The sequence below is a fragment of the Protopterus annectens genome, chromosome 1.part1, assembly GCF_019279795.1.
Source record: "Protopterus annectens isolate FY-2018-M chromosome 1.part1, PAN1.0, whole genome shotgun sequence".
In the NCBI taxonomy this organism is placed as follows: Eukaryota; Metazoa; Chordata; order Ceratodontiformes; family Protopteridae; genus Protopterus; species Protopterus annectens.
Window position 1 is genome coordinate 1368296750 of NC_056726.1, and position 27006 is coordinate 1368323755.

Below are 27006 nucleotides of genomic sequence, written 5' to 3' on the forward strand. Positions count from 1 at the left end.
ATTGTTGCTTTCCCTCTGCACCCAATCTCCTTTAGGTCACTTTTTAAATGATAATAAGATTTTGTGAAGAAAATCCTTTAAGTAGATGCCAGTTACTGTATAGCAGGATTCCAGCAATGTTGAATTGCAAAGCCTCTGCTCTGGGTCACATACCAGTATTTTAAAAGGTTACGCACAATGATTAGCCAGCTAGAATCTGCAACTGAAGTGATATAAAAGCAAGAAGGACAACAAATACCTGGTTAAGCAATATAAGTTAGTACATATACAATACAACATGTTGAAATCCAAGAAGACTCAACTACATATGAAGGGAATGACCACTAGCATGCAGGCTCTGGGTATAAAATTAACAGTCTGGTGGCTTTCATAGCATAACAATGTAGTTGACAAGATCTCTTAAAACTATATATAAGGCTTCCCTATTGCCATTCTGAGATTCCTGAATGTGTGCCCCAGTATTTATAAAAAAAATTACAAAAATAGAGAGAAAAAAGTGAGCGTTGGCCATAACTTTTCTCTTTAAACTTGTAATTTGCTAAGGGCAAGACCCTCTGCACCCCTTAACATTGGGGAAAGTCCCCCAAAACTTACATATACCAACTTCATGATTGCCAAACCTTGGAGGAAAAAAAAAGAGTACTCTGAGGAATAGCAACTCAGATTTAGTATATGTAATTCTGCATTTTCAGCCATTCAATATCAACATTCTGGAACTCACAATAACGAGTCATTGAATATCCAATGACTAACATTTATACCACATCCTCAAAAAAATGTATTTCTAAGGCAGAGGACACAGATTTTTAACAGTACTATCATATACTTTGCTTGGACGTACCTCAGAAGACTCCAGAGTGGGAACAAAAAAGTCCCTAGATTTTGGCGGGTGCTAAACTTGCTGATCTAAAATTATCATCAGTGGGCATTCCTTACCAGCCCAGTTATAGATAAATAAATTGTAAATAAAAACATTTTATGTTTCATTAAGAACCCTGTCAAGGGAAGGACCAGGGGCCCACTGGCCTCCATATGGATCACTTATGCACACTTTGTCTTCATATGCAGTAATTGAGATCCATTCCAGAACCCCCAGTGGTTATTCTCAAACATTTTGAAAAAGCGTTTGGCTCAGTGAGAGCCTGTGCTTATGGAAAGTATTAGAGGTACTGAAAATTTCACAATCAATGATTAAAACAGTCCAGTGCTTTTATGCCTCACACAGACATTGATATTTGCAAATTCCATACTGGCATGCACTTTCAGGTAATACAGTGATGTCGACTGTCCTCCCAGTGGACTGAATGTGGGCAAAGGGGGCAGTTGCTGAAGGTGTGAGGTGTTAATGGGTACAATCAGCAGTTGCTGATGAGTGAGTAGTACAGTACTAGTGTTTCTGAATGCTGATATGGATATGACTTTTGGTATTGCTTTTGCAATCAGGACTGATAAGCTTCAATGCTTTTAAAAAAATGAAGAAAAACAGTTGCAGCACTTTGCTGGAAACTGAAAACTGTTTTAATGACAAAGTAGCAAATCGACCAACAACTAAGCGCTTTCATCTTGGATTCCACTGGCATCATCAGAGTTGTAAAAAAAGCCAAGCATAACAGCTTAAGTATCCTCATAGTTTGAATAAACAACCAATCACATTCTTCTCACAATTAATGCAAGACACTAACTAGTTTAACTAGTTAAAGACATATCACTAAAAGTCAAGATGTTAAAACAATAACTGTCACAGAAATAGTAAAAAAACATGGTGAATATGGTTTAAAATACATTTTTAACACAACAAAAGCCTAAGCCCAAATATAAATGCAATTACCTATCAAAGTTAATAATTCCAAAAGTGGAACATACAGAACACTGATTTGTGTCTTTCGGCTTTTCCCGGTTAGGGGTCGCCACAGCAGAACTCCGGTCCGCTAATGATTGGTAGTGGATTTTTACGTACCGGGTTACCAGCCCTGATACACAACCTTCAACGAAGGCATGCCCTATTCACATATGCCTCCATACAGAAGATGCTCTAGTTGAGAATCAAAGGGGATAATGTCTTGCTATGAGGTGACAACGCTACCGCAGCACCACCACCGCAGCTCTTAGTTCAAATTAAACAAGCCCTTTGTTTCAAAATAGGGACCAGTGATATACTGTCATTAAGTCCTGGTGAAACATTCATATTTAACCTCATCTACCATTTACTATCCCTTGCTGCTACCTCTAATTTAATGTCACCACCCCTCTCATTTTGTTGAACCTTGTCAATCACAAAAAAGATGAACCATTTGAAGTTTACACACTTATTATTGTGAACAAAAAGAGCATTATGTGAATCCCTATTCTTTATTGCCCTTAAATGTTCACTAATTCCATCCCTTAACCTGCTCACAGTTTTTCCAACATAAAAAGATGTACAAGACACACAGGTAGCCAGATAGACTAACATGGTCGTATTGCAATTACATTTCCCCAGGAATCTAATAGAGTAATCATAATTCCCTACTGTGACATATGGCCCGTCATTAATAAACTTACAAAATTTACAGGCACCACATTTCATCATAAGGGAATGATACCCAGGTTTTGAGTTGGTTTTAAAATTCCCCTCTAAAATGTTCTTAATATTATGAGCTAATAGCCTTGTTTGACAAATTGGGACTAGAAATGCTTGATATTATTATTAGAAACAATGAAAGTAAGTTAAATGTTTTGCAGAAAGAAATTACTGTTTTAAATCAAAATATTGTTAGTGATTTACTGTTTTCACAATATAACCAGCTTATCAGAAAGTTTTGCGTGACTTGGATGATTTTGTTAAAAAAGTATTGCTACTAAACAATGACAATTAAACAGGGACATTAATGAATACAAAAATAACCAGGCTTACCCACTTAGTAAAGACAATAGCAGAAATGTAGGTAAAGCAGTTGTGAATTATGGTGGAACTAACACCAATAATTTTGCTTCTAATGATGAAAACACCATTGATGGTGTGTTGGATGACGATGGTGTTTTTTTAGAGGCAGAACCCCAATTAAGGAGATTGGAGCATCTGAGGAATCAGACGTCCAGAGTTTCCAGGAACAAACAGAACAACCGTCATTACTTACAAGAGACAATGGGGAAGGGGAGAAAGAGGTACAACTAACATTCTTTGACTGCTTTGAATGTGATTTGGAAACAAGCATTGATTCTGCTTTAACAACTGATGTTCAAGGACATAATGACTTTAGTGACAACCATGTTGAAACTTGTGAAATAATTACTAAGCATGGTTTTACAGTGTATAACTTTAGTGCACTGAATATTGCTTGATGTGCATTTTGAACTTTTTAAAATAGGTTTCTCATTTGTTCCTGATCTCAGATATGACATTGCTGACATGTTGATTAGTTTAAAACTTTCTGTCAGAAAATTTATTATACAAAGGTCAGTCTAATATTGATTTTAATCAGGACTCTTTGGTGAGAAAAAGTACTTATATGCCCCCAAACAATTCTGAGACTTTAATATTTGAAAGAATATGTGAATGTGAAATAAGAAAAGTATTGGCAACTATTAGCCAAAAATGTGAAAACTTGACTCATGAGGAAAGAAATATTCTTACCAGCTTAGCTAGTGATAAAAGTCTGATATTTATGAAGCCCGACAAGGGCGGTGGGCTGGTTACAATGACTCAGATAGAATTGTCTCCAAAATGTTTAATACACTGAATGATAGCTGCACATATTCAAGGGTGTCTAGAAATGAGCTAAATAGAGCATATATGAGAATTGACTATTTTCTTTCTGATGCTCTATTTCAAGGCACTATAGATCAAACTGTATTGGGTTACTTAAGTGTGGACAATCCACAGTTACCTACAGTGTTCGGAATTCCCAAAATTCACAAAAATCTGTATGATCCACCATTTAGACCCATAGTTTCAGCTCGAGGATCCAAGATGGAACCTCTGGCAGCATTAGTTGACAAATGGGCCAGTGTCATGGTCAGGGAAACTGACCACACCTTGAAGGACTCCTGGCACTGTTTAGAAAGGCTTAAAACTGTAAAAAGTGTAGGCAGCTATTCATTCTCGACTATTGATATAATTAATTTGTTTTTTGTAATTCCACTCATTGAAGGTTTAGAGATGTTTCAGGAGAGTTTGCACAAGAGTTCACAGATAAAAGCTGATAAAATAGTGTTCCTTACTGATGTCATGGAACTTGTTCTGAAGAACAATTTTTTGAAGTTTGAGGGTGAAATGTATCACCAGATATCAGGTGTGGCTATGGGGGCCAAGTGTGCCCCCATATTTGCCAACCTTGTACTCCTAGAATGGGAGAGGAAATTTGTGTTTAGGTCACACTTTTATGACAACATTTTGTTATACAATCACTTTTTTGGATGATTTACTCATCCTATGGCAAGGGACTGAAGATGAAGCTGAAGAATTTATAGAATATTTAAATTCTACAACTGATTTTTTTAGGTTTAGTAGTACATGGAAACCTGATGAGATTGATTACTTGGACATTAAATTCTTCAAAAATGAAATAAATCAAGAATTATGCAGCACTATCTAAAAAGACCTGTTCCATTAGCTTATTGCACTTCAAGAGTTGTCAAACACCGCACTAGATGAAAAGTATAATAAAGGGCCAAATGGTGAGATTATCATGCCTAATAAGCAATGATGTGAACTTTACCAATGAACTGTATGTTTTAATACAGATGTTCATTGAGAGGGGATATCCATTGAGAATGTTGATTAAAATTAAGAAAGAAATTTTGGTAAAAAGAAACATCTTTTATCCCCATATTGAACACCACAGTTGGTCAGACACAAACCAGACCTAGAGATATTACTACAGATGTGATAGTTTTGCATTACAACACAGATTCCCATAATATATGTTCAATTGTCAATAGATGTTGGGACACTTGTTTCTGTGAAGTGACCAAGGAACTTCTTGGCAATAAACACTGAATAGTTTATAGTAGGGGCAGAAATATTAAGAACATTTTAGAGGGGAATTTTAAAACCAACTCAAAACCTGGGTATCATTCCCTTATGATGAAATGTGGTGCCTGTAAATTTTGTTAAGTTTATTAATGATGGGCCATATGTCACGGTAGGGAATTATGATTATTCTGTTAGATGCCCAGGGAAAATGTAACTGCAACATGACCATGTTAGTCTATCTGGCTACCTGTGTGTCTTGTACATCTTTTTATGTTGGAAAAACTATGCGCAGGTTAAGGGATAGAATTAGTGAACATTTAAGGGCAATAAAGATTAGGGATTCACATAATGCTCTTTTTGTTCACAATAATAAGTGTGCAAACTTTAAAAGGTTCATCTTTTTTGTGATTGACAAGGTTCAACAAAATGAGAGGGGTGGTGACATTAAATTAGAAGTAGCAGCAAGGAAAAGTAAATGGCAGATGAGGTTAAATACGAATGTTTCACCAGGACTTAACGACGGTAAATGTTTTTCTTCATTTGACTTTTCTCAGTTAGAGAATGTGGAAGGAAACTGGAGCATTTGGAGGAAACCCACATGACCACAGGGAGGTCATGCAGACTCTGCACAGAAAGCACCCCAGTCAAGGATCGAACTGGAGAACCTCTTGCTGTGAGGCAAGAATGCTAACTGCTGCACCCCCATGGCTTCCCACTTAATGACGGTGTATCACTGGCCCCTATTTTGATACAAACGGCTTGTTTAATTTGAACTAATATCAGTGTTTTTTATGTTCAACTTTTGGAATTATAAACTTTGATAGGTAATTGCATTTATATTTGGGTTTAGGCTTTTGTTGTGTTAAAAATGTATTTTAAACCGTATTCACCATGTTTTTTACTATTTCTATGACAGTTATTGTTTTAAAATCTTGACTTTTAGTGATATGTCTTTAACTAGTTAAACTAGTTAGTGTCTTGCATTAATTGTATGAAGAATGTGATTGGTTGTTTATTTCACCTATGAGGGTACTTAAGCTGTTATGCTTGGCTTTTTTTTACAGCTCTGATGATGCCAGTGGAATCCATGGTGAAAGCGCTTAATTGTTGGTTGATTTGCTACTCTGTCATTAAAACAGTTTTCAGTTTCTAGCAAAGTGTTGCGACTGTTTTTTACAAGTTTGCTGCTTGTTAGCACTTGGTTTGTGTATAAACTTCAATACTTTGTTCGTGGTTTAGGTTATAGGAGGCTGCTTGCTACAAAATTAGCAAGTTGTTTATTGCAGTTTTTTTAAAAGTAGAAAGTTTTTTTTGTAAGGTGTAAAGTACAGGACCTTTCTAGAGCTGAGGAGTGGAGATCACTGAATAGGAACAGGTGCTAGAAGAGCCAGCAGTGGCTTTAATCCCCCCATTATCTTTCTCCTGACCTGAGAACCCTCCAGACATTCTACTGAATAAATCTGTTCAAAAACCTGTACTTAATTTAAAATAATATAATCACAAAAGTTTAAGTTCATTTATTTAATACACGTATACTGTATATCAACCCAGTAAATAAAGTTGACTTGATTACAGGGCTGGAGACCAAAGTATTTATTTTTTTGTTAGGTAGATGTACAGTACTGGCGCAAAGCCCTCATGCTGATTTCCCTAAAGGGTTGAGCCTGTTGACGGTCTTTGCAACTGTTTCTGAGCTGCATCTAAATACTGGTAAGATTGAACTTTTCATAGTCAATCTGCCAGTCTCAACTTAGAACCACCACTTTTCCCATGGTCTGTGTGTTAAGATATTGCTTTGTTGCCTCACTAACATGTCAGGGACCTTAAGGAAGCATGTAAATGTAATGTTTCAAAGACAGTGCTTTAAACTACCACCTCCTTAACATTAGCAAGAGACATAAATCATCGGTCTACTCATGTCTGTACATTTATAATAAACACATGAATAAGTCTAACATGATTTTGTCCTTACTTATTATTCTATGCCTTATTAGTACTGTAGTACAATTGTAATAACATATTCAGTTGTGTTAAAAGCAAGGTATCTAAACATTTTCTTTTGAAATAGAGTTTTAATGTCATAACAAAGACAGGATAATCATACTCAAAACATAGCTGTTAGCTGGCATGCCACCAAGAATGCTAGTGCGGTAACCCTCAAGTAGTAAACTTTTGCAACAAAAAGGGAAACACAGCATCTGCATAAACTGTAAAGCCTAATAAGAACAAGTTAACTCCGCATCTAGCTGAAATAGAAGACACTCTTACAAGCAAGGCTGCAACACTCCATGACTCAACATAAACAGAGTTGATGCCAAGAGCAAACAATTTTCTATAAACAGGGGTGACCTCCAATAGCTGTACAACAATGAACTACTTCTACGCTGAGGATATCCACTACTAGAACAAAAGAGCAGTGCATTCTGCCACAAGATTTTCAACAGAAGGCACTCTAACTCTGTCTATATATCTGCAATGTGTGCGTGTGTGTGTGTGTCTTTCGGCTTTTCCCGGTTAGTGGTCGACACAGCGGAACTCCGGTCCGCTAATGATTGGCAGTTGATTTTTATGTGCTGAGTTTCTGGCCCTAACTCACAACCTTCAACGAAGGTACACCCATTCACGCATGTCTCCACAGAAGATGCTCTAGCTGAGAATCGAACAGGACAATGTCTTGTTGTGAGGCGTCAACGCTACCGCAGCACCACCACCGCGGATACTCTGCCTTATTAACTTAATACTTGAATAACTTCATACTCATCACTGTATATGCAATGACCCAATCATTTTATCTATACTCAAACATCATAGTCAAGTAGAATTCTTTAAAGGAACCATAACACCTTCTGTAAACTTCCTGCTTCTACCTTTAACATTTAAGCAATATTGAAAAACTCTGCTTATTAACTTAAAACCTGAACACTTCTATCACCGTAATATTAAAAGAATGCGATGATGTTTATGCATTCTTCAGTATGAAATGTATACAGTTATTATCTCTCATTGCCTTGTCATCACCATCATCACCCCGAACCTCCTGTTTCCCATTTTCTGCATCAGGTTGGGGTATTATGTCAACTGTCACCATCTTTCTCATTTTAATGCAACTCTCCTACCTTCTTCAACAGTCATACGTGACTCTCAGATGTCTTCTCTCACACAATCCATCCACATCTTTGCTGGACACCCTCATTTCCTCTTGCCTTCTTCCTCTCTGTCCAAAGTTTTCTTCACCAGACTGCTTCTGTTTTTCTGCACACAAGCCCAAACCACCATAATCTATTTTCTTTGGCCTTCTCTGCAATTGGAGCTACTATGACTTCTGCTCTGATATCATCATTTTTCTGTTTGTTCCACAATGTGCATTCTGCCACCTGTTTCAGGCACTTCATCTCCATTACCTCTAGCTTCCTGAACTGCTCTGCCTTTGCTGCACAGGTTTCTGTACAGTAGTACTAGTTAGGCTACTTGTGCATTTTATTTTTTCATCTTCTTTGGCATCCTTTTGCCATACACTATCTCTGAGACTGTGCCAGTTGGCTTCACTCTTTCTAATTCTAGCTTTGTTCTCCTCATTCAGATTCCCTTCTCCTAAACCACCCTTCTCAGATACTTGAAACTGGAAACCTGTTCCATGATTTTCCCTTCTGTCTCAGTTCTCAGCTTCTTCTGGTTTCCCTCATTTGCTGCCATTACCACTGTCGTATCAATATCATCCCATGTGCCTTCAGTTTTAGGTTCATAGGTTCATACTAGGCTATCTGCCCTAGGGCATTTATAAGCCTAGCCAGAGTGTGTTTGGCTTTCGCCACCCATTTTAAATTAATTTTGCTATGCCCTTTTTCAAGGTTAGTATACTGTGCCTCTGTCTAGCAGTGACACAGAAGTGATACCCGGGGTAAACCTACGATCTCCCATCCACTCATCAAGATTCCTCTTGAAGAGAGTCAATGAGGGACTCTGCCTAACCTGGACTGGGATTTTATTCCAGAGTGAAGGGAGCCTCTGGGTTATGAATCTGTCCCTCCAGCATGTCCTATTTATTACAGTGCTGAGGTTCAAGTCTCTCGAGCGCGTAGCTCAATGGGATTTGGATTTTCAGAGGTGCAGCATGTCCATTAATTCCGGGTTGGACATGGCTTTATACATCAGGCACAGATCGCCTCTGAGCAGGTGGTATGCAACTGAGTAGAGCTGGAGTTTCTTTAACTGGGCAGCATATGGCATCTGTTTGAGCCCTTTGATCCTCTTGGTGAGGTTCATAGGTTCATACTAGGTACTTTTGGGGTCTTTCCAGTTGCTGCAGGTGTCTGGTAAGGTACATCCCAAAAGGGGCATTGTACTCAATTATGGGCCTAATGAGGGATGAGTAAAGAGGCACGATGACCTCCCATGATCTAGATGTGAATCCCTTCATGATTAGGTGGCCTATATAAAATGTTTTTCTAACCACTTTGGCCACGTGGTTGTCAAATGAGAGATTGCTATCCACTTGGGTCCCCAGGTCCCTAATTACTTCTTCTGTACTTAATGGATTACCACCTATGTGGTAATTTGTGGGCACTTTTGTTTTAGCTTGAGGCCATGGCTCTGGCACCAGTTGTCTGTTTCTATGAGGCCCTTTTGGAGGATGCTTGTGTCAGCTGGAGAGTCGGTTATGGCTCCTAGTTTTCAGTCATCTGCGAACTTGGTCAGCCACAGTCCTTCTGTGTTGGCCTGTACCTCCAAGAAATATATACCGAACAAGAGAGGTCCCAGGACTGAGCCTTGTGGGACGCCACTTGTAACTGGTTTGGAGTCTGACATGGCTCCAGCAATTTTAACCATGGGGGTTCTGTCCTTGAGCCAGTTTGCAACCTATCTAGTGACACAGGGGTTTATATTTAAGCTGGTGAGCTTATCTATAATGCCCGAGTGGGGTATTGTATCGAAGGCTTTTGCGAGGTCCAGGTAGGCTGTATGGACCACCTTCCCCTCGTCAATGGCCTTGGTGACTGTTTCAAATAAATTGACCAGGTTTAAGAGGCAGGATCTGCCCTTAACAAAGCCGAACTGGGTAGGATCCAGTGTCTGTAGGTCCCCAATATCTTTATTTATGAGGTCCATGATGATCCTTTCCATAGCTTTGCAGACCAAGCTAGTCAGGCTTATGAGGTGATAGTTTCCAGGATCCGTTGAGGCACCACCTTTGTGGAGAGGGTCCACTGTTGCTGTACGCCACTCTTTGGGTACATATCCTGTAGTAAGGCTGAGATTGAACAGTAGTTTTATGTTTGGGTTTAGCTCTTCTTGGACTTCATGTAGGACTCAGCCTGGGACACCGTCTGGTCCCATTGATGCTGTGTTTTTTACTTTGGAGAGGGCGGCTCTTACCTGAGCATCTGAGATGTCAGGGGGGCGGCACTCTGCTCGGATAGATAGTTGCCCTTTTGGTGGTGGGGGGGGGAGTTTGTGCTGAACCTGTCAGCTAGGATGTTGGCAATGTCTGTGGGTTCGGTGTATTTTTTGTCATTTTGGACTAATTCTGAGCATATCTGGGAATTCCCACCCAGGTTCCTAACATAACTAAAGAAAGTCTTGCGATTATCCTTAGTGTCCTGTGCAATTTTTCTCTCGAAGCTGGCCTTAGATGATTTTATGAGTGCCCATAGTTTTTTGTTAATACTGATCAGAGATGCCTTCCCTTTTTGGGATTTTGCTCTATCATGTAGTAGCTTCCTCCTTCTATTGTATAGTTTGTTTATGGCTGGGGTCCACCAGACAGGACATCTGCCTTTGGAGGATTAGGTCTTAGTTTTATTTGGGATTGCATGATCCATGCATTCCTGAAGGTGTTCATAGAATGCATTTATAAAGGATTCTGCGGTCTGGGGCATATTTTCCACAGGCCCGGTGGCTTTGAAGGATTGATATGATATGATATACGAATCACCTACTACTCAAGCTGTTTCACCAGTCACAGCAAAATGAATCAGGAACCAACAAGGCTGGTGAACAATCACGGAAGAAATCAATCTCTGTAGTATCAGGACAAACCAACAGTAGGCATAAATATTCCAAAACGTGAAGCTTTTATTTAAGGCACAAACAAATGGATAAGCGCTTTCACATACACGATGTATGCTTCTTCAGATCCTAATCCTTATGGTTTAGCCACTCATTTAAATACTCTATGTTTATTGAGTCAATTAAAATTAATCATATTAAATATATCCAATAAAATAATTAACCAATTGAATAATTAAACTAGTAGATTCAATTAAAGTATAAGTTTTCAAAGTGAGTGGTCAAGTTAAAATAAAATGCAGTGATTTCTTCAGATGCTGATTAAAGCTATAGCGCTATAAATATCTAAAACATTTATTAAAAATTATATTATAAATAAATAACTTAAAATACTTGGAGAAGAGAAATTTGTGTTAAAAAGTAAGCATCAACAATTAATGATACTAATATATTCATATAGTATGATTCTATACTGCTAAGTCCATGTATAGATGGGTGAATAAATAAACCCATAAATAAACAGATGAATAAATGAATACATAGTCAGTTATTTATAAAAAATATAGATAAATAAATAAAAAGGTATATGAAATGAAAAGATAATAAATCCAAATGAATACTGCATATAAAGTAATCAATGGAATATATCATATATTCATAAAATAGACTGTGTAAGTTATATAACTTAAGTAGTCATGTCAATATCTAAACATAATATATTATATAACTGTGTAGTATGAATGCAATCATGTATCTATCAGTATAGCATGAATGTATTATTATATACAAACATATAAATGAATAAAACAGTATATATAATCAAATATTACAAAATAATCAAATATGATAAAATAATATATGTATCCTGTTTAAGTGCAAAAATCATCTCCTTTTTTTTGAGTACTGGCTTGATGGATACATATTGGTTGATGCCTGGATGTTGGTGTGCTCTAAATTTAAAAATCCAGTGCAACTCTCTGGTCTCTAATAAATTCACATTGTCTCTTTCTCTCCTACTACCACTTACTATTTCTATAACTCGAAATTTAAAGTGGTGACCTTTATATTCCATGATATGTTTTGCTAAGGCGTTCTGTTCATTACTACGCCTTATATCATAAGTGTGGTCATATACTCTATTTTTTAATTTCCTCTTTGTCAGTCCTACATAAAATGCTGGACACATCCCACAGGTAGCTAAGTATATAAGATATTCTGTTTCACACGTTGCCTCAAATTTAGGGACAAATATGTAGTTTAATGTTGGATGCATAAAGTCCTGTTCATTAGTGATATGTATGCACATGCTGCAATGTCCACATGGATAGGTTCCTAGTCTCACATTTTCTTTCTTATCTAAGTTAGCATTTAACCTGAGATCTGAGCATAGTAGTTGTTTTAGATTTTTGCTGTTCCTGTAAGTAAATTTAGGATGGATACCTACTATACTAGTAGTTTTTTCATCTATAGTTAAAATTTTCCAGTTACATTGGATAATGCGCTTTATAAGTTGACTATCATTAGTATATGTCATAATGTATCTTACTATTGTAGAATCTTTCGCAGTGTCTTCCTTATCTATAGTTTTAACATTATATTTCTTAATATTTATATTACGATTTTTATTTAACATCTCAGAGGGAACTAATGGGAAAACTTCTTCTCTAATTGATTCCACCATCTTACTATTGTAGCCTCTTTCCTGGAACAATTTTACCATTTTTTCTATCTCTTTGGATTTCACTTCTAGCTCACTACATAATCTATTTATTCTGATAAACTGACTTTTAATAATAGCTGGAAATACATGCCGTGGATGCATGCTATCAAAGTCTAGTATAGTATTTTTCCAGCATGTTTTTCTATAAAGACTTGAAACTAAATTGCCTTCTTTAATACTTAGATTCACATCTAAGAAGCTAATTGTATCATTAGAGGCTTCCATAGTGAAATTCAGGAAGGTAGTTGTATTGCCAAGATAGTGTAGAAAAATTTTGAATTCTTCTAGAGTGCCTCTCCAAATGATAAGTATATCATCCACGAATCTTTCATATAATGTGACTTTTTCAAACAGTGGATGATTAAATAAAAATGTTTGTTCCCATTGAAAGACTACAAGATTTGCGTATGTGTTAGCGCATGGGGTTCCCATAGCGACCCCCCATTTTTGATGGTAGATGGTTTCCCCATACAAGAAGACATTGTTGGACAGAACAATGTGGAGTAATTGGCAAATAAGTATCTGTTTGTTTTTACTAAAGTTCCCTCTGGATGAAATAAGTTCCCTTATAGCCTGAATTCCATAATCATTTGGAATGCAGGTAAATAGATTACAAACATCTAGAGTGATCAGTAGATGTGTATCTTTAGATAAGGGTTCTTTCAGTTGTTCTATATGTTTCAGGAGTGTATATGTATCCTTAAGAATAGTTGGGATATCATTTACTAGTGGTCTCAGTGTTTTTTCAAGAAAAATAGAGATATTTTCAGTGGCCCAAAATTCGCCTGAAACTATGGGTCTCATGGGTGGAGGTTCTATATGTTTGTGAATTTTGGGTAAGCCTTTAATTATTGGTATTCTGGGACATTCTCTACTGAAATAATCATATAAACCTTTTTCTATCTGTTGGCACACATGTTGGCATGTAGAAAACATTCTACATGCGTGGGTAGAGTAGGTGTAAAAACGCTTTTCTTTTTAAATCTAATAGAGTCATTGGCGCTAAGTTCAGCTTGAGGTTTGTTATCAAAATGTAACTTCAAAGCTACAGATCTTACAAACATTCTTAAATCCAAGAGGGTATCATTTAGGTGGCTTCCCTGTGAGGGAATAAATGTTAACCCTTTGTTAAGTATGCTGGCTTCTTCGTGAGTTAACACTAACCTGGAACGGTTAAAAAATAAACTGGTTAACTCTTCTGGCGTCTCTGTTGTTGTAGAGGTTCTCCCGAATGCTTCCGTTTCTTCCCTTGCCAGCTCTGTACACGTTCTCTCTGCGGCACTTGCTTCCGAATAGGGTATGGTAAAAAATGTGTGATGGTACGTTGGGTACTATTTTTCGGAATGGCACCCATCCGATGGTTGTTCTTGTTGGCTTCTTGATTCGGAAGAGGTGTCGGAGGGGAGAGGCAGTCAGTCATGGATGGTAGCTCTTCTGGGGGCATAGCAAAGGCTCCATCTGAGATGACGCTGGCCACGTCAGTCTCAGTCTGGCAAATGGTAGAAATAGGCGGAACGTTCAGTTCGTCTGAATGTAAAGCACTTGCATGAATCTCTTCATTAATAGGAGTAGGATTCTGATGAAAACCTCTTGGCCAAACAAATACATTACCGGCAGAAAAATCTCTAAAATCTCTTTGCAGCTTATGCTGTTTGACTTGTTGGAGTTTTTGACTGTAAGCAAGCACTTGTAGGTACACGTGATCTAATTTATTTCTGCAGAACTGATGTTCGAATGAGTCTCGTATTTCTTTATTTAATTTTTCGATCTTGGTTAGTAACTCCAATTCAAGAGGAAGAAAATATTCATTTAGTAGCTGCATATATTTGTAACTGAGTTCAAGATTTAATTCTTGCCATTTTCTTAGTAGCTCAGGGTGCATGTCTCCATAGGTAGGCATGCACAATACGCGCATGCCTCTAGGAACGATTTTGAAGTGCATGCACGCTTCTAAATGTTTGCGCTGCCAAGTATAGCGCTGTAGTCTATATAGGTCATTTTCTAATTCTTTAGTTAAAGAGTGAAAGCGTTCTATATTGTCTATAGGATTTTCTGTATCAATTGCAGTAGAGGATTGCAGTTCCAGAGCCAATAAAGGGTTAGTTATATTCTTAGTAATTAAAAGCCATTTATCGTCGCTTACCCTCGTCTCCGGTCTATAATCCAGTTCTATAGCAGTGTTAGCCATTCCGTGGAGTAGTAGCGGTGAACAGAGAAAAACAAATATGATATACGAATCACCTACTACTCAAGCTGTTTCACCAGTCACAGCAAAATGAATCAGGAACCAACAAGGCTGGTGAACAATCACGGAAGAAATCAATCTCTGTAGTATCAGGACAAACCAACAGTAGGCATAAATATTCCAAAACGTGAAGCTTTTATTTAAGGCACAAACAAATGGATAAGCGCTTTCACATACACAATGTATGCTTCTTCAGATCCTAATCCTTATGGTTTAGCCACTCATTTAAATACTCTACGTTTATTGAGTCAATTAAAATTAATCATATTAAATATATCCAATAAAATAATTAACCAATTGAATAATTAAACTAGTAGATTCAATTAAAGTATAAGTTTTCAAAGTGAGAGGTCAAGTTAAAATAAAATGCAGTGATTTCTTCAGATGCTGATTAAAGCTATAGCGCTATAAATATCTAAAACATTTATTAAAAATGATATTATAAATAAAAAACTTAAAATACTTGGAGAAGAGAAATTTGTGTTAAAAAGTAAGCATCAACAATTAATGATACTAATATATTCATATAGTATGATTCTATACTGCTAAGTCCATGTATAGATGGGTGAATAAATAAACCCATAAATAAACAGATGAATAAATGAATACATAGTCAGATATTTATAAAAAAATATAGATAAATAAATAAAAAGGTATATGAAATGAAAAGATAATAAATCCAAATGAATACTGCATATAAAGTAATCAATGGAATATCTCATATATTCATAAAATAGACTGTGTAAGTTATATAAATTAAGTAGTCATGTCAATATCTAAACATAATATATTATATAACTGTGTAGTATGAATGCAAGCATGTATATATCAGTATAGCATGAATGTATTATTATATACAAACATATAAATGAATAAAACAGTATATATAATCAAATATTACAAAATAATCAAATATGATAAAATAATATATGTATCCTGTTTAAGTGCAAAAATCATCTCCTTTTTTTTGAGTACTGGCTTGATGGATACATATTGGTTGATGCCTGGATGTTGGTGTGCTCTAAATTTAAAAATCCAGTGCAACTCTCTGGTCTCTAATAAATTCACATTGTCTCTTTCTCTCCTACTACCACTTACTATTTCTATAACTCGAAATTTAAAGTGGTGACCTTTATATTCCATGATATGTTTTGCTAAGGCGTTCTGTTCATTACTACGCCTTATATCATAAGTGTGGTCATATACTCTATTTTTTAATTTCCTCTTTGTCAGTCCTACATAAAATGCTGGACACATCCCACAGGTAGCTAAGTATATAAGATATTCTGTTTCACACGTTGCCTCAAATTTAGGGACAAATATGTAGTTTAATGTTGGATGCATAAAGTCCTGTTCATTAGTGATATGTATGCACATGCTGCAATGTTCACATGGATAGGTTCCTAGTCTCACATTTTCTTTCTTATCTAAGTTAGCATTTACCCTGAGATCTGAGCATAGTAGTTGTTTTAGATTTTTGCTGTTCCTGCTTTGAAGGATTCCACCTCGGTTTTGAGGAGTGTGAAATTTGCTTTAGAAAAATTTTTCACTGTGGTTTTCTGGGCAGGGGCTGGGGTCGGGATATGAATATGTAGGGAGATTAGTTTATGGTCTGATCTTACCAGTGAGGGTTACACTTCTGCTCTGGAGCATAGAGTCCCCATGTTGGTGATGAACAGGTCCAGTATGTTTCCCCTCTTGTGGGAGTGGTAACAAGTTGTTCCATCGCATTTGAGTTTATAAATTCTAGGATCCTTTGGGCTAGGGTGTTGGAGCTAGAGTAATGCTCCCAGTCTATGTTTGGGTAGTTGAAGTCGCCCAATATAATGGTGTTTGGAGAGACCTTCATATTTTCCACTGTTCTCAGGAAGGCTGAGTGGGGTTCCTGGGTTTGGGAGGGTGGTCTGTAGTAGGCTATAAACTGGAAGGCAGTTTTACCCACTGTTAGTTGCACATGGATAGTCTCTTATGCTTCGTGCTGTGCCATCAACCTGGAGGTGTGGGCATCTTTGACGAATATTGATACTCCCCCTCCTTTTGTAGTTCGGTCCAAGTTTTGGGGCCGAAAAGCATGGTATGAGGTATAACCTGGTAGTGCTGGGGTGCTCTTGGGAGCCTTGAGCCAGGTTTCTGTTACTGCACAGATATCACTGTTCTCCATGCTAAGGAGAGTTTTGAGTGCGTGCATCTTGAGGTTTAGACTTCTGGCGTTGAGTAGCATTACTCTTAGTTTCTTATCCCTTGTGATACCTATGGATGTGGGTTTGTCTTTTAAGCCTTGCCTTAAAAAGGCACTATGGGGGTAGCAAGACCCTTTGCCAATATCCAAAAGCCCAGGGGTTACCGGTGCAAGCCGTCTTTAGCGAAGCATCGTGGCTTGTCGAGCATGTCATCCCAGACTGACAGGCATTGGATCCCCTTTGAATGACACCAGTACTTAAGCCAATTGTTGAAATTGATCATCTTGTCTTCATATTGTGGCATCATTCTTGGTGAGGGTAAGATGCTACTCAAGGTCAGGTTCATACCGGCCTGGGCTACATGCTCAGAGAGCTCCTCTATGTCTCTTTTCATGTAGTCCAGGGAGGTATGTCTCAGGTCATTCACACCAGCATGGACAATGACTGAGTCATGTTTATACTTGCCTTGGAGTGACCTGAGTGCTTGTGTTATGTGGCGGCTCCTAGCGCCCGACAAGCAGCTCATGGTGACCTTCTCTTTGTTCAGCCTGTTGAGCAGGATGTCAGTGTGCCTGACGATAGAGTCACCTATTACAAGTGCATCAGGTGTGTTGTTTAGCCTTAAGGGCTGTGACTGTTTGGCACACTGGCTTTGTGAGCTATGTGTTGCACATGTTTTGTTTTGGGGTAGCGGTTGCTTGGGTGTCTGCTTTGGAGGTCTCTGCTGCTTAGGCAGATTTTTATTTAGAGCCTCCGAGTATGTTTTTGTGTGTTTATGTGTTTGGTTTGCTGTCGTGGTAGGTCTATGTAAGATTGGAATTGTAGTGAGAGTGGTTTCCTTCTCCTCCTCAGTAGTGAGTTGAGAGAGCTTAGCCTCCAGTTTGGCTATATGGTTGCATCTCTCACATGTGTTGGAATTTGTTGGGAGGAGGAGAGGGTTGTCTGTGTACATGAGGCAGTTGTAACATTGCCTCAAGATTCCCAGATTCACCAGCTGGACCGGAGAGGAGATTGACAACCGACCTTTGGACATGCTAGAATAGTATTGGGAATTCCTTTATAATTGAAAAAAGGGCCAATGGGGAACAAGGTACTTAAGGGGAGTTTGTGAGGGTGTAGTGCTTTTCATTTTTTAGTGCTGACTTATATAATTGCTTTAGTGAGCAAATGGCAGGTAACTTAAATGCAATGTGTTACAGGTAACTTAAATGCAAAAACGACAAACAATAACTTTCTTTCAAGTGAAACAAGGAAATAAGTACAGTAAGCAATGCAGATATCACTAGGGATCCACAGAAGTGCTGAAAAGCTGCATTTTAGGTGGAATTAGCGTTTCAGGGAAATAACAAGCAAACAAACAACAAGCATACAAACAAAGCTAGATTCAGCAGGCCTGGATCTAGTCTATGCTACAGCAAACAAGGTGTACCAATTTCAGTAAGAAACAGTTCAAATATGCAGGCACTATAAGCCTTTAACCAGAAATTCCCAGCTCAGAAGGACAGAGTCCAGCCTCTCCTCCCACAAGAGTGCAGACCACAATCCTTCTTAATGTAAAATAACTGGCCTGAAGCCCAAGTGCTTGAACCAGAACTAATTCACTTTTAGAATAACAGACACTGAGCCCTCAATCAGCAGTTCCCAACTTAGAAGGATGTAAGCTACCTGTCCTGCCACCACAGTGCAGGCCACAAACCTTCCTAATGTAAAACAGCTGGTCTGAAGCCCAAGTGCTTAATCCAAAAGACTTAGAATGATAGCTACACTTTAATCAAGTTACTACCAAGCAGTAATAAATACAATTGAATACTTTAAAGAATGCCTGGATTAGTGCTCAAGTTATACAAACACAGCTAGATTCAGCAGACCTGGATCTAGTCTATGCTACAGCAAACAAGGTATACCAATTTCAGTAAGAAGCAGTTCAAAGTTTGTGTATCATTCTTTTGGTGAAGTTCTTCCTCAGAGTCTGCCTGTAATGCCTGTAATTCCACATCACCTGCGTATAGTTGGCATAATTGTTAAGGTCTTCCCCTTGCAAGTACTAGATTCAGAGCTGACCAAGGCCCAATCCTGTCTGGGGTTAGCATTATTATTTATTTGGTATGAACACAAAGTAGAGTAGGCTTCATACCATAGGAAAGCGCTGATACACTGTATTATTTTCAAAATTTACAGAACATCATACTACATTGCCTAACTAGCATAACCACCATACTACAAGTTCCTTAGTAGTGTTATAAACAGTCTGGTCATCATGTTGCAACAGACTAAGTTACAGGACTGGACAGACTGCAGCAAAAAAGGAATAGTGTACAAAATTTAAATATTTGGAAATTGACAGCAGACAGGAGTACTGGAAATGTACTCCATATTGCAGGGACAACTACAGGGAGTATGACTGCCACTCACAGCTGTCATACTTTACTATAATGGCACTGGCAGAGGTATGTCAGTCTGTATTGGGGTGGGGGTTTCCAACATAGTTATGGAATAGTGAACAGGCAAGAAATGTTGCAATACCAAGGAAATACATCCAGAGGATAAGACTGCAGAGTATAGGCATAACATTTACTGTTCCTGGGGTGGAAGTAAAGATCATCCATGCCTCGCATAGACTGTTGTCCTTAAAAAAAATGCATGATAGTTAACATTCCTGCAGGGACTGGTATGTGTGGAGAGCAAAGGTAGGATATACTGCATACCCACATGGAAGGTATTGCTGGAGCTTAAATGAGGAACATTGTATGTGGGCCACCTTCCCAAATGTTATACAGTCTAGCACAGTGTCACAGAAGATATGTCAATGATTTATTCAAGGTCGTACTTATTGGATCACTGAGGTGATGGGTGTTGTCTGACACAGATAGTCCTCTATCCAAACAATGATCCATCTGTGTTCCCACAGATGCACTGAAGTTGTCATGGAACTGAAAGAATAGCAGCACTGAGAAAAACTTATACCACAAGGGCAGGTGGTGGATTGGATATAGGAGTTTGATTGATTAGAACTGCCAAATTATCAGAGATGTCCAAGGTGGGAAGTAACTAATGCCATTCATCTAGCATGTTAGTAGTGCATTTGCTTCATGTGGCCAGATTTCAACATGTGCTTTGCTGTCACCCAGAAATATCAGGGGTTCAACTTTGGAACCCTGTAGCACATGATATAACTGCCTGCATATCTGAAGGAAATGAACTAGATGAGTTGTGTGATGAGCCGTAGCAAGTTAAAAGTGTGGGCACCTCTACACAGTGCACTCATGTAGAGCATACAGAATTTCTATATACCAGTAACATCAGAATAGCAATTGTCTCATCCTGCCCCAAAAGCTAAGTCCATGCTCACAACCTTTGTATATACCCGACATGCAGCTTCCTGTCTGATATACAGTGGTAGAGGGTCACATATGTACCAATTTACACATAGTTAAGTTATCTGTATCCTTTTGCATGCTCCTCTGGGAGCAGGACATGTCTGCATATGTGTGAGGTGCTCATATCTATAGTGTCTGATAATGATTCCATTGTGTACATGGCACTGTCAGAGGCCATAATGGCACTATCAGCAGTAGTAGCAGTTGAAGGACCATCCCCTGCCCTTCCAGGTGATAGAATAGTGGTGGCCCAGGATGTCCCTTCTACAGCATCCATGTTTAGTGAAGGAAGTCTTATCCATGCCTTCCCCACAGATGGCACAAGAGCAGCATAAACACTGCCAGAATCTCAAGGATTCACAGTATCTGGGGTGCAGAGATATGGTACTAGGGACAGGTGCAATGCTGCCTGTCCCTGATGTGAAAAAGAGTTCATAGGTTCATAGGTGTTTACTAGGCTAACAACCACAAGGGCCTTTTTAAGCCTAGTCATGCATCTCAAATCTCTGACAAGTTCTGATACCCTTGATAAGTGCAAGCAGAGGCTTGAGAGATAAAACATTTACAAGCAGGGGCCTGGTAGATGAACCATTTACAAGCTGCCTGTGTCCATTAAGATATAGGTGCCAACCCAAGGATGAATTTCCTGTTCCCTATCCAATTGTTACGTTACACTTGAATTGGATTAGGGAGGAACTCTGCTTCATATAGATGATGAGTCTGTTCCAGAAAAGATGTAGTCTCTGGGATACATATCTGTCTTTTCAACAGGTCCTATTTATATCACAAGCAAGGTTTAAGTCTTTATAAAGGGTAATTCTGGTGCTGTTTTTTTTGTGGATCTGAAAGACATCAATCAGAGTGGGACCTGACAATACCCTGTATGCGGCCAAGGATCTCCCTCGACTCAACAGCCTGTAGGAAACAGAATACAGGGACATGGCCTTGAGACTGTCTTCTTAAGACATTTTACTAACACCCTGTATTCATTTAGTGAGGAACCTCTGTGGCTGTTTAATTTGTTGGATATGCTTGATTAGGTACATACCAAAAGGGACATTGAACTCAAATGAATGCCAAACACAGTGGAATAATGATTTCTTTGGACCTAGATGCCCTGCCTTTGTTTATAAGTTGAGCAACATAAAATGGTTTCCTCACAACTGTAGATATGTGATGGTCAAAGGCTAGATAACTGTCTATCTGTGTCCCTACATCCCTGGCTGTAAGGGATATGTTATCAATCTGATAGTTACAAGGGGTGGATGACTTCCAGAAGGATGCTATTATGCATGTCTTGGAGATTATTAAATTATACTGATGTTATCCTAAGGATCAACTAGAAAATCTGCAGGGTTGTGATCTATGCACAGATGGATGACACTCAGACCATGTCAGAGGTGTTTAGTGTACTGTAGCCTGCATGAAAACATCCATGGCCTATGGCAGTCATTACTGGGTCCCTTTGGATTACAGACACAGCTGGCATAGGGGACAGTTACATACTACAGGTTTGCATGGCAACTATTGCACACATAGCAGGCTCCGTTGTTGCCTTCACACCTAGCTGTGGCTGCTCACTTAAACACAGAAGGCAATATTTTGGCCCCACCACTGCCACCACACCTGGCTATGCCCGCTCATGTGGGTGCAGAAGACTCTCTTCTGGCTCCATCTTTATGCCACACCTGGCTGTGACCACCTATATGGGTATTGAAGACTCTCTTTTGACTTCACTTTTTTCTCTACCCTCTTGTGTTACCACTCCCGTTGGCATGGATGGTACTGTTCTAGCTCTATCATTACCTCCATCCCTGGCCTTCACCATTCATGTGGGAGTGAACAACACTTTTCTAGCTTTATCATCAAGTCATGGAAGGTCTAGTGGACATGCAAGATATTTATCCTGTTCCAATGTTGGTTCAACCCAACATTCCTCAAAGGGTCACGATATTTCACATTGATCAATTCCATGCTGGATGTCCCATGAATAATGCATACACCATGGCCAGAAAGACAGAGTATAGTGTCAGGCAGCCACTTGCCATTACAGCACAGCAAGGGTACTCAGCAACAGTCCTGAATACAGAGGCCACACGTAATGGCATCACCTAAAACATCTTCCTCCATACCTGCATCTATAGAGACAGATGCTAGCAGTCAACCCCTTGAATCTTCATTCCATCATCGGAGGACATGATCCCTGATACCCCACAACACTCTAACACTGTGAAAGCTTACCACAGACACTAACCATTACCTTTTCACCTATGACAGTACTGTTGAACCTTGCTGCTATGCTGCCCTCCTGTGCAATGATAATCTGCCGGATTTATAAAGCTGAAATCTCCATGCAGGAGCAGTGTAGCTGCTCCTGCACAGAATATGACCGCTGAGCGATCCATGAACTTGCCATATTGACATGCACGAGTGAGCCAACACTGTTCTTGCATGGAAACCCATGTGGGATGCTAATTACCTCATTCGCTGGTGAAAACAATGCAAATGAGGTAAAATAGCGATCCAGGAGGCAAGTAGATAGCCATGTAGGAACAGTGTAAGCTGCAGAAATGTATTTGGCTACTAGCCGAATACATTTCTGCAAAAATTAAAACGGAGCCATGACAGTGCCAATAAAAGCATGTACCCTAATCTGCAGGCATGCCAGTGGCCAAATATATAGCCAATGGCATGTTAAAGTGTTTTAATTTTTTTTTTTAAAAAAATTATTATTTTTTGGCAGATCTCAGCCATTTAAGCATGTGAAAAATAAATTTTATTGGAAACCTGCATTTTGCCATTATACTCAATGGCAAGCAGAATCAAAACAATGGCAGGGAACAGTGGTTGCTAAGGGGGAAGGCTATTGTGTAGTGCAGTAACTAGGGATTAAAGTAGTGGAGTATGTTAATGAGGGGACTTATACTGAATCACAGACTTCTTCTATGTGTCAGACTGCGCCTAACCATGTAGGTGCTGTAACACCATCGTGTGGGCAGGAGGAGCAACTAACATGAAAAGGGGGTGTGTCATGCTTGCTGTAAGTACACTGGAGCTCTGTTTCCCAGGTTTGTGCTTGTATTTGTAAGCACAGCTAAGAGAAGGTGTGTGTCTAAGGCTGTATACACTTATTCCAAGAACTGAGCAGCATATTCATGCCCAGGGGAGGGCCATTTCTTGCTGTTTACACTAGCTGAATGGGTCTGCACGGTGCACTGGGGTTTAAACAGGAAGGATATAGAAAAAAATTAAATAGCAGAACAAGGGAAATGCAGTACAAATCAGTAATATGGGATTCTGCAACTCACAGTGGGCCATGCAAAGCACACAATAATACATCTGGCAGGTGGCTGCATAGCTGAAAATGGGAAGAAATGTAAAAAGAAATAAATAAAGGGTAACAGCACAATAAAGGAGAAATGAAGTAGAAATCACTAATATGGGACTCTTGCAACTTACAGTGGGTCATGCAAAGCATCCAATAATACAGCTGGTAGGTGACTGCATAGCTGAAAATGTGTGGAGAAAAAAATTAAAAAGGGGCAACAGAAGAATAAAGGCAATCATGCACAAATTAGCAGTAATGCCTCTAACACTCACAGTGGTCAAAGCAAAGCCATGAGTAATACAGGTGGCAGTTGGAATGTATAATACTCAGCCAATCATACATGCAGCATCTGCAGCACAACAATATAAAGTATGCAAACACTTTACAGTCTGTTTTTTCCCACAAACTCTGCACTGTTGGTATATACATACAGAGGAATTTTAAATGGAAAAATATTAAAGGCTACCATTGCTTTGATCCATCAGTATGTGCTAGAGGCTGATGGTGGAGAGGAGGATAATGCTGACAACCGCCACAGACCAAGGAGGAGGAGAAGAGTGTTCAGACCCAGGGTAACCTACCAGGGGCTACATGATCTGGAGATAGTAGAGCGCTACAGGGTGGACAGAGACATACCTCAGCAAGTCATCGAGCTGTGCTGGCCTCAAATCAGAGCCAGAACCAATGGAGGGGAACCCATCCAAGTGGATACCAAGGTATGTGTAGCCTTAATAATTCTAGCTACAGGTACTTCCCAAAGACCTGCTGAGGACATGATGGGGGTCTCACAGGCATATGCATCCAGGGTACTCCACCAGTTCCTGGATGCCATGCTACCACATACCAATGAGCACATTTAATTCCCCAACACCCGTGAGGAGAGGACCAGCAATATGTGTCTCTTCCGCCATATAGCAGAATACCTTGAGGTACTGGGTGCCTTAGACTGCATGCACATCCACTTTATGGTGAACAGGTTAGGGTCTACATAAACCACAAGGGATTCCCCTCCATCAACTGCCAGGTCATATGCAATGCCCAGGGAATTATCATGAGTGTGTGTGCTGGCAGCCCTGGAAGTTATCACGACTCCCACATCTGGCATTCGTCACAGCTGTACCAGGCATTTGAAAGTGGTGGCATCCCATATGGCCATCTGGTGGGGGATGCTGGCTATGCACTGGAGCTGTGGATGATGACACCCATCTGAAATGCACATACCCACACAAGAATGCCATAATGAGGCACACACACAAACCAGGATAATTATAGAGTATGTTTTTGGGATGCTCAAGTCATGGTTCCACTGCCTTGACATATCTGGTAGAGCCTTGCAGTACTCTCCAGCCACATGTGCACACATGTTCATAGTATATGCCATGCTGCACAATATGATCCTGAGGAAACAGCTGCAGCAGGAACAGCACGGGGAAGGGCCAGACAACCCACTACCATTGTCAAGGTCCCCACAGGCACAGAGGGACTCACAGGAGGAGGCCTCTGAACCTACTCCTGTAGGCAGATGGAGGCATGCCCAGTATGCTCACGCCTTGGCAAACAGGCAATGCATAGCACACACACTGACACTGTAGGGGCCCCAGGGACTGACACCTCTCTCTGACTCACACACACAGTAAAATGGATGACTTACACATCATATTACCTTCGACACCATCTCCACTCTGGAATCATAGATAAACTTACTAAGCTGGGCATAAATCCCCTACGTCACTCGATGGGTTGCCAACTGGCTTAGTGACAGAAACCAGACTGTAAAACAAGCCGACTCCAATTCCAGCTCCAGACAAGTGACAAGTGGAGTACTTCAGGGTTAAGTCCTGGGGTCACTCTTGTTTGGCATCTACTTCTCTGAAGTACAGGCCAACACTAAGGGACTCTAGCTAACAAAGTTCGCAGATGACTGCAAACTGGGAGCCACTACTTAATCCCCAAATGGTGTGGATATTCTACAAAAGGGCATTACAGAAACAGATAATTGGTGCCAGAGCCATGGGCTCAAGCTTAATGCCAAGAAATGTATAGTTATCCCCTTTGGGAAAAAACATGTACCCATGAATTACCACATAGATGGCACTACACTAAACACAGAAAGTGTGATGAGAGACTTAGGGACACAGGTGGACAGTGGTCTCACCTTCAATAACCACATTACCACAACAGTCAGGAAATCCTTCTATGTGGCACACCTCATCACTAAGGGCTTTTCATCCAGAAAAAAGGAGGTCATTGTCCCACTGTACTCATCCCTCATTAGATCCATTATAGAGTACAATGACCCATTTGGTATGCACCTCACAAGACATCTGCAATAGCTGGAAAGGCCACAAAAATGAGAAAAAATATACAGGCGTATAGGCTGGAGGATAAAAACACTGTTATTTATTACAATTTGATTTGTAATAAATAACAGTGTGTTTTTATCCTCCAGCCTATACACTTATATATTTTTTCTTATTTGTACTTTTTGGGTTTTTTGGTTTTGCCAGCTTTCTAGTATTTATTAAGGCCACAAAATACCTCACTAAAAGAATCACAGGCCTAAAGCAGATGCCCTATGCTGACCGTCTAAAAAACTCGAGCTACGCTCTGTGGCATATCGTCTACTCAGAGGCAATCTCTGCTTAACTCATTCACTCCAATGGAGCTCAGGAAGTTTGCACTGTAACTTCCAATGGCCAGAGCCTAAGCCTTTTGTCAGAATCAAATTATGTTTTCATGTTTCAAACAAATGTTCATATCTCTGGAACCACAGCAGTTATGAAAGAAGTTTGAATGACAAACTCTTCAGCACAAAAAAAATTATAGTGGTAGTATTCTTTAGGTTCTAAGTTGTAAACTGAATTTTATAAGTCACAGTAAACATAGTAACAATTACATTTATAATAATTTGTAAACAACTTACAATATCACAGCAACAACTCAAGTTACACACATACTGTCAGCAGCATTTTATCCATATATCTGAGAGCTTTCATATGAGGCTAAGGAATTCTGTCTGTGTTACTTGGTTGTTGAGATATTTAAAAAACTGTGAAATTATATTTAAATAAATTAATATCATAAAACAACAGTTAATATCTCCTTACCTGCACTAGACAGAGGTAAAATATTAAGGCAGTTGAGTTTGTCATTGTGTAAGCTTTAAGATAAAATATTTTAAAACCTTGTACATGGC